Consider the following 9655-nt stretch of genomic DNA (forward strand, 5'->3'; position numbering starts at 1 on the left):
GATAGGCATGTATGTAGTTTCATTAAAGGTTTATAGCTCGGTCTTGTGATTAGTTGACACCTTAGGGAGTGGGTACATGGCGATCGAATTATATTTATGCCAAACCAACGTAAAAAAAAAAACCAAAATAGAATTTATGTTATAACTTGACCCCTAGCGGTCTGTTACTGGTGCAAAACAACTTAACTGCTGGCATGTGAATGTCGCAGTCTAACCACAAGCTTCGACCTCCGCAGTCATCCTCTGATAGTTCCGGCTTGCGGTTCGCTTCGACGGTTTCATGTGACAACCTACCTCCAACAGTTGCAGTCACCTGTCAACAACCTCCAACGCAATCATGGTCTTCCCCATGGTGGTAAGTCTATTCACATGCTCTGGTGTCCTTATGATTTCCGCCACGGTTAACCTACACACCACGGTTTAGGGATTGTGGTAACCTCTGCCTGTTTAGATGCAGCCCTTAACTCCTCGCGGTTCCGACGCGGCTTAGCTATTGTGTTTAGGGGGTTTGTGTTATGTTTTTCATTGTATTTGATTTTTAAACATAGTTCGAGTGGGTTATTGAACCATAGGACTAATGTTAGTGCATTAGGTTTAGTTTTTAGGTATTAAATATAGAATTTAAGACTTAGGTTTAGGGTTTAGTACTACATTATTTTGTTTAATCCTTTTCCACTTAGGATAAACACCTAGTCTTAGGACTAACCCTTTACATTTAATGAAAAAAAAAACCATTTACATAATTTGTTCACAATGCGACATTAAACACCACATGACGCCCATAATCACCATGATGATAACCATGAACTGAAACACCATGAAGAATTGAATCAACATTGGATAAAATTAACACTGATGATGTACTGAATGTTGACGATGAACTGAACTTTGTGCAACTGATCTGATGAGATCCTCATGGATCAATCCTCTCCACTTGAAAGCTTTTGGACCACAAAAGTTTGATTTTAAGAAGATACCATGTGAGGGTAGAGCTCCCTCACTCTCCTGATATTTATCCACTTTTCCTTGGTGATGTAAGACCACATTCAACCACCACACTGAAAGTGATGACCCTGATGATGCTTACCATGGTGCATTTTGAACCTATGAACTGTTCCATCCATCTACAGTATGCACAACTTTCCAAGATGGTTAAACAACCTATCATAAACATGATAATTTGTTTCTTCCATCTGTGCATCATTAGTTAGTGATTCATGAATATCTTTGAAAACAATCTCTGTAGGATATTGTTCAATACAACTGATATGTACTAACAAACTATTTTGTAGGCTAACTGAAACATTCAAAGAAATCCTTGACATCATATCAGCTACTTTGCTTGATGTACCTTCCTGATTCCTTATTACTAAGTGGACTTGCTGCAATAGACCCATCAAACTGTAATGTGAAGACTGCTGCAACTTAGTTTGAATTTGAAGGTATTGAAGTGGTTGTTGACTTGTTTGAATCATTGTTTCTTCGCCCATTAACTGATGTCTCCATTGTTTAACACTTTTCATTAAAGCATAAATTTCCCTATCATGTGTTGGATACTTTGACATTGCTTTAGAAAATGCTTCGATATGAAAACAAATAGGCTTCTCTTTCTGAAACAAAATTGTACTTATTGCATACTTACTAGCATCAGATTCTATTTGCTAAAGGTCTAGTGGATCTGCTACCATTTTGACTTTGAAGTTTCACATGTTTTTATTTGTTTACCTCTCCACTGAGATGAGGCTTTAAAATTGTTTAAAACATGAAATGGTGATGCATTACAGGAGAAATGAAAAACTGACTTTCCCTAACACTGATTTTCACCCCTGAGACTTATAACTTCCCAACTTGGACTAAAATGACACATTCTGAGACTCACAACCTGAACAAGCATCATGTCGATTCTTATGTTGTTCTTTTACAAACGTGAGCACAATCTCTTACTTCAACTTATTAATCGCTTCATCTGATTAGCAATAACTAAATCCAAGTGAGTTTTAGTTTTATGTGCCCTGACAATAAATTCAACCCCATCTTTCTTAAGGTGATATTTATGCTCTTTCCTATAAAACACTGCATCACAATCATAGAGATACGGACTTCCTATCACTACTCCACATATGTCTATTGGAACCACATCTAATTCCACTTCATCAATGTAATTAGATATAATGGAAAATTTTAACCGACACTGCTTTGTGACATTTATCCGAGTTTATTTATTCAACCAACCTAATGGGTATGGTCTTGGATGATTCCGTGTCTCCAAACCCAATTTCTTAACTAAATATTCAAATATCAAATTTTCCTGTGATCCACTGTCAAACATTGTATCTATCTTTATGTGCTTAGAAATTATCCTTATATGAAATATTTCAACTCTTTTATCCTCATTCAGATGATTTATGTTTGAAGAAGATGCACAATTACTAGAACTTGAACCATTATCGAAATTTTTACTTGTCAAAACTATGGCAGTTACCCTCATTTCATCACCTGAATCAGAGCCTAGATCTTGTTGGATTGCTGTATTTTCTTTCATTTCATCCTTCTCCTTAAGGAACTTCTTTTGCTTAAGTTCGGGATGAAGTTTCCAACATCTAGATTCATCATGACCGGCTCTCTAGCAATGAGAATAAGTAGGCCTTTCCTTATGAGATGTCGCTGATTCTTTCCCTTCGAGTTGCTCTTCCTCTTGTTGTCATTGGAATCCTTGATTTCCAACTGTTTGGATGATTGTGGTAAAAACTTGAATGGTCTACCACCTGATTCAATATGTATGGCTTGAATACACACTTCATCAAAGTCATCAGGATTAAACATCAATAATATATGCTGTAAATATGAATGTAAAGTGCCAATGTACTTTAATAAAGTTTCACATGTATCCAATGGAATACCAAGCGCCAAAGCTTTCTTTCTGAACTCCTGAGTAAACTCTTGAACATTCTTCCCCTTACCTTGCCTCAAATTCTACCAATCAAATACAACTTGGTTCATGTGTCCCAAAGGGTAGAATTATTTCCTGAGAGCTTTTAAAAACTTAGACCATGAAGAGATGACTTTACCTTTCCGCTTTACATCTATTTGAGTTTTACTTTCCCACTAGATTAAAGTTGTTCCCCCCATTCTAAGTGTAGCTAACTGAATTTTCATTTTATCGTCAGAAATGTTCTGAATACGACAATACACTTCTAACTGCTTAATCAAATTATCTAACTTTTCCGGATTCATTTCGCCATCATAAACAGCTAACTCAAATTTTACATCAAATTCAAACAAGATGTTTTCTTAGGTTTCTTTTCTATTTCAGATTCTGAATTGGAAGAAGAAGATGATGATGATGATGGAGATGATGGAGGAGAAGGAGGTTTATCATCCTTGCCTTTACCCTTGTCCTTCTTTGATGTCTTTGAAGAAGAAGCTACATCTCTCGCCTTCTTATCTTCGTAGAGTTCTCCCAACATCTGTTGCATGCTCAAAAACACTTTCTGAAACTTCTCCTCGCTCATCTTCTCTTCAGAATTTTCACTTGCATCAGATCTTGTCATTGTCGATTTATGAGCGACTTTTCGCTTTCCAATCTCTAGATCAAACTCCTCAAGTGTTCCCTCTCCACGTTGCGACTTTGACCTGGTTAACATTCACTGGAAAAATTTCTACAAATGCAACCTGCTCTGATACCAAATTATATGATCTGAAATCGATCATAAACTAAAACTGAAGTAGAATTGATTAATTGCCAACAATGAATTGATTATTAACCTTAAGTGTTGAATGTGGAAGACTGAAGGAAAGCAGTTGATTTAAGACTGCATCAATAACTTAAGAAACATAATTAAGCTTGAATTTGCAAAATAAAACAGGGATAGAAGACAATATATTGGTTAAATAGTTCGTCCCTGATGGACTATGTCTCCAGGTCCGCTTTCAAGATGGGCGTCCACTTTATTATGATTGATCGAAATAGGTCTTTACACAGAAAAATACCTGACTGAATGTGCACATAGGCACTTCTGGTCTCTATCAACGGAAATCTCTCTCTCCTAACTTTCCAATGCCTATCTTGATTCCCAATTCCGCCTCCGAACGACCGAGATACACTCAAATCAATAAACCTCCTCTCTAGCTTAGCATCTGCTTACAAGACTTCAAAATTACTCTAATGCTTTTACATGAGAAAAATGATGAATTTTTAACACTTTGGGTGCATTTGATGCCTCTTAGGCTCATATAGGCATGTATAGAGTTGCATTAAAGGTTTGGAGCTTGGTCTTGTGATTAGTTGACACCTTAGGGAGTGGTTACATGGTGATAGAATTATATTTATGCCAAACCAACATAAAAAACCCAAAATAGACTTTATGTTATAACTTGACCCCTAGCGGTCTACTACTGGCACGGAACAACTTAACTGCTAGCATGTGAATGTCGCGGTCTAAATGCATGCTACCACCTTCGCTGTCATCCTCCGTCAGTTCCAACTTGCGGTGCGCTCCGACGGTTTCATGTGACAACCTACCTCTGACGATTGCAGTGACCTGTCAACAACCTCTGACGCATTCACGGTCTTCCCCATGGTGGTAAGTCTGTTCATATGCTTTGGTGTCCTTACGATTTTCGCCACGTTAACCTGCCTGCCATGGTTTAGGAACTGTGGTAACCTCCGCCTGTTCACATGCAACCCTTAACTCCTCGCGGTTCCGATGCGGCTTAGCTATTGCGATTAAGGGTTGTGTGTTATGTTTTGCATTATATTTGATTTTTAAACATAGTCTGAGTGGGTTTTTGAACCATAGGACTAATGTTTAGTGCATTAGGTTTAGTTTTTAGGTATTAAATATAGAATTTAAGACTTAGTTTTAGGGTTTAGTACTTAGGTTTAGTACTAACTTCTTTTGTTTAATCCTTTGCCACTTAGGATAAACACTTAGTCTTAGGACTAACCCTTTACATTTAATGAAAAAAAAACCCATTTACATAATTTTGTCACAATGCGACATTAAACACCACATGACACCCATAATCACCATGATGATAACGATGAACTGAAACACCCTGAAGAACTTAATCGACACTGGATAAACTTAACACTGATGATGAACTGAACAGCGACGATGAACTGAACGCCGACGATGAACTGAACACTATGCAATTGATCTAATGAGATCCTCCTAGATCAATCCTCTCCACTTGAAAGCTTTTGGACCACAAAAGTTTTATTTCAAGCAGAGACCGGGTGAGGGTAGAGCTCCCTCACTCTCCTGATCTTTATCCACTTTGCCTTGTTGATGTAAGACCACATTCGACCACCACATTGAAAGTGATGACCCTGATGATGCTTACCATGGTGCATTTTGAACCTATGAACTGTTCCATCAATCGTTATCCCTCAAGGACCAGTTCCTGATTGCATGCACTATCAATGCAACTAAAAAAAATCTAAAGAAAATAGAACATTGTCCCTACACTCTAGTCTCAACTGGGTCTTTCTTAGAATCGGCATGCATGAGTTTCTGATGAGTAAATATTCGATTAAATAGAGTAGCACTGGTGGAGTTCATTAGTGTCACCACTGACTGTTAACTCACTAATATTTCTCTCAATCAGTTTGAGAACTAATTTAATTGAACTGACTCATGAAACTGAGTCTTCTATTTTACAACTCACAATTAACTTGCACTCGACTCCTACAAAGTAGGGAGAACATATACATGACTTCCTAAATGGTTCCAACTCTAATTTCCTAAGTTAAGTAAGTTTTAATAGACTCAATTTAAATATTTTATGTTGCTATGAGAATAGAATTCGAATTTAATTAACAATTTAATTCAAGGACAAATTAAACTAGAATTTCTTGTTTCCATTTCTCAACAAAATCGTAGGTGGAGAAGGATTCGATAGAGATGGAGTCAAACTGGTAGGTTGATCATTAGCCAGACCATTCATAGGATTCACGTTACCATAGTCTTTACTTTGAGTAGCCACCATAACATCATATTTCGACTTTGCAGAGAAAAGCATTAAAACCGAGTTAGAGGAAGTAGGGTCCTGAGCAACCATGTGAGTCTCTTGTTTGGGAAACAAGTCAGTCAACCTAGTGAAAGAAGTAGAGGATTTTAGAAGTTGGTTCAATTCTTCCCGATGAGGAAAATCACGAGTAAATTTCTCCTTGTTACAAATCAAACATGGATAGCGAGGCTTTTGTTTCTCATCAGAGGACTGATTTGTTTGTTTATCCTACAGAGGAGAATCTTTCTTCTTCTTTCCTTTACCTTTCTTCTTACTTCCTGGTTGTTGTTGAGATTTACCTTTATTGGATTGAGTGTTATTGATCTCATAAGTAGAAGCCGCAGGAGGATTGGATGGAGGGTTTTGGGAAGTTTTAGGAGCAGTACCATATTGTTACACTAAAAAATGTCACCATGACCGCTTACAGTTAGTATGGCTCAAATCAACAGTCATGCTACCCTCTTAGGCAAGTCTTATGCCTCTGCTATCCATCTCAAACTCAAAAAATGAGAGAAAGTCTTGTAAAAATGTGTTTATCTCTGGGGTCGCAGGTTCTCTCAAGCCTTACCTGCGGGGACGCTCACAATGTTCACAAAAACTGCGTCTTTGGACGCTCTGTATGTCAAGGGACAGGTGTGTCCTTCTGTAAAAGGCAAAATGCGCAAGTTTCATCTTAAAAAAGTTACTTGTGGTTACTTCTAGAACTTTCTAGAGGTCGGTTTGATGAAATGGATGCGCCTCCAGTTGGTTCATGTATCCCTATTAAGGAGGAACTTATCCCATCAATAAGGGAGCTATCCCACCCAAAGAGGGGGATTATCCCATTGATGGTGGACCTGAATAACCTCTTTACAACACTATAAATAAAGACCTTGGGCCAGAAGGAGGAGAGGTTGGAGCTATACATTTTCTTTGGGTAGATGCTGCAGGAATTAGGACTCCCATTTAGAACCTTGTGAGGAGAGATTGTCTTTGCTTGATTCTACTTGGAAGTGGGTGAGCTTTGTCAAAGTAGAGGAAAACCCTTGATGGACCCTGGGAGGAACTTGCACAACACCAAGGCCAGGTTGTAAGAGTTTCTTTGTTTCGTTATTAATACAAACTGGTTTATTTTTCTCAATAGCTTGTGTTAATGAGTTATTTCATGTGTTCCTTGGTCTGCATGTTGAATATATGTTTTATTATATGAAATGCAAGTGCTTGGTAATTGTTTGGTTGTTTGTGGTTGCAGGAATTGATGTGAAGGAGGAGCTCATCCAGATTGGCAAGGACGGACTACAACAACAGCGTTTTGGAATAAGGTAAGCCTAAACACTTGTAGTTTTCATGTTTTAAAAGGTGTATTTAGAGAAAGATCACTCCATTTTGTCTTGTTTGTCGCTAGAGAGTTTAGACTCCTAGGGAGGTTAGTTGTGTCCGCACAAACGACTTTTTCCGCCACGACAAATTGGCGACTCCGCTGGGGAATCCATTAATGAGAGAGTCTTTTCCTTTGTGTGAACTTTGCTCTGAGAAAATCATTTTTATTTTCTGGTTTTTGACTGTGAGAATTAGTATTTGGGTGGCTTAGCTTTAGATTTAGTTAGATTTGGTTTTTCTTAACTTTTCCCGAAGGACGCACCCTCTGAGTACTGCACAGTGCGTCTTTGGACGCGCTGTTGCCGTTTGCACAGAGCGGGCCCGCGCCTGTGATAACGGGTTGCCTGCGTCTTCCTGTAAAATTTAGGAAAATTCCATTTTTTGCTTTAATTGCTTTTAGATTTTGATTTTTCTTAGTGTTTTCTGCCCAGATCCTTTAGTACCCTGTCAAAAATTTTCACCTGAACTTGTTTTGTGAGCTTTGAGTGTTTTAGTGGATTTCAACGAAGTTTAGGCCTAGGGTTTGATTTTTGGATAGGTCCTGTAGTGACTTTGACGGTAGAAAGTTGTCCAGCCTTAGATCTCCCAGGTTTGTCAGCCTTCTTAGAAGTCGGGCCTGTCGTAAAGTCTCCTTGTGTGAGCAGCTTGCCATTTAAGTTGTTTTGGGTCAAATTTCGAATTACTTGTTTATAAAGTGTTGATTTCCATTTTACAAAAGAACAAAAAGATTAGAGTTTTGTTTTGACTAGTTTTTGGTTCTGCAATAAGCTAGTCCTTGATTTGATTGTGATCAAGTAAAACACCTTAGAATAATCATTGTTGGTTTTGGCCTCGTTAAGATTGCTTAAAGTAAATTTACCTTTAGTTTGCTTATGAGTGAAGTTTCGTAGATTTTAATAGTTGTTAAGATTGATTTTTGTTACCTTAGATTTATTTGCTTTATTAAAAGAAAAATACAAAAACATCTTCTTTAAAAGTCTTGTTTCAAGTAGCTTTTTGTTTTTTGAAAGAGAAAAAGAGTTTTTTGTGCATGTAAAGAGCGGTCATGTTTTTATGCTTTGAAAAGACAAACGAATTGTTTCTTTGATTGTCTTCAATTAAGAAGTTGTTTTTATAAAGATTGCATTCTCTCAACTTTTTAGTTAAGCAATTCATTGAAAAAGTAAAGTAGTGGGTAAATCATCTTAGGTGCATTTTGTAGTGGTTTTGAGTCGAGTCAACACACCACTGGTTTCACTTCCATCACCTTTTGACTTAAGAAACAACCTTAAAAGTAACGCTTAAATTAAAATCAATCTAGTAATCTTTATTTTTCTAGGGCTCTGAAACACCAACATAGCTTAGGCTAGGGTCTTGGAGTAGGTGAGTACTTAACTCTCCAAGACTACAAAACCAAACAGATAGTTTATCTTGAGTAGAATAAATCCAATTGTTTCAGTTGCACTCTGGGAAAGCTCCTCTTAAAGGAGAAGCACGAGCTCGTGTCCGAACCAGTGAGGGGATCATTCCTCCCTCGTTGGGAACGACGCCAGACAGTACGTATTACAAACGGTAAACCTCGGATTAACCATTGTCGAGGAGCCAGGGGTCACTTATCGGTAAACCTTGGATTATTGTCAAGGAGCCGGTAAGGGGATTGAGCTTGTTACTCTGCCCTTGCGTGCTGTCGGAGTTTAGACTGTTCCCCCAGGTGTAATTGTTGTGATTGGTAACTTTAGTGACCATAATCTTTAGGGTTCTACCGAGGTGACGGTGGAGGGAAGGTCCCACTGTACCTGGAGCAGACGTCGGTTATACTCACTTGGATTTTCCGGGGGGTTCACTTCACTTCGAGACGGTTAAAGTGGAGGAACTTGTGCCTGTCTATTCATTAAGCAGGTTGCCGGGGTAACTGTTCCACCCGCCATTTCTGTACTGAATCCTGCGAGGTTGGGCCTAATCACCAACTAGCGCTTTTGGTCCGGAAGACTACTGTTTGTGTTTGGTTTGACACTCTAGATTATTTAGGCGTGTGCTTCAAATTTGTTTGCTTCTTAGAAGACTTTAGGTGGTTTGATTTGAAATTTTTACTTTGTTTTCGTGTGTTGTAGTTAAAAATCTTTAATTGTGGCGGAATTACCGAGACAGTCCCGTAGACTTCGGGGCCAGTCTCCTGAAGTTGTTTCTGTGGCCGAATTGTTGAGAAGATCCCGTAGACTTAAGGGATCACCTCCTCGAGACGACCCAGGTAATTTAGAAGGTTTAAAGGTCCTTGTAACTCCTCCTAGTGACAGTAGAGTAGGTT

Source organism: Pinus tabuliformis, chromosome X (assembly GCF_031772625.1).
Source record: "Pinus tabuliformis cultivar Carrire ecotype Pingquan chromosome X, CPIR1, whole genome shotgun sequence".
Taxonomy (NCBI): domain Eukaryota; kingdom Viridiplantae; phylum Streptophyta; class Pinopsida; order Pinales; family Pinaceae; genus Pinus; species Pinus tabuliformis.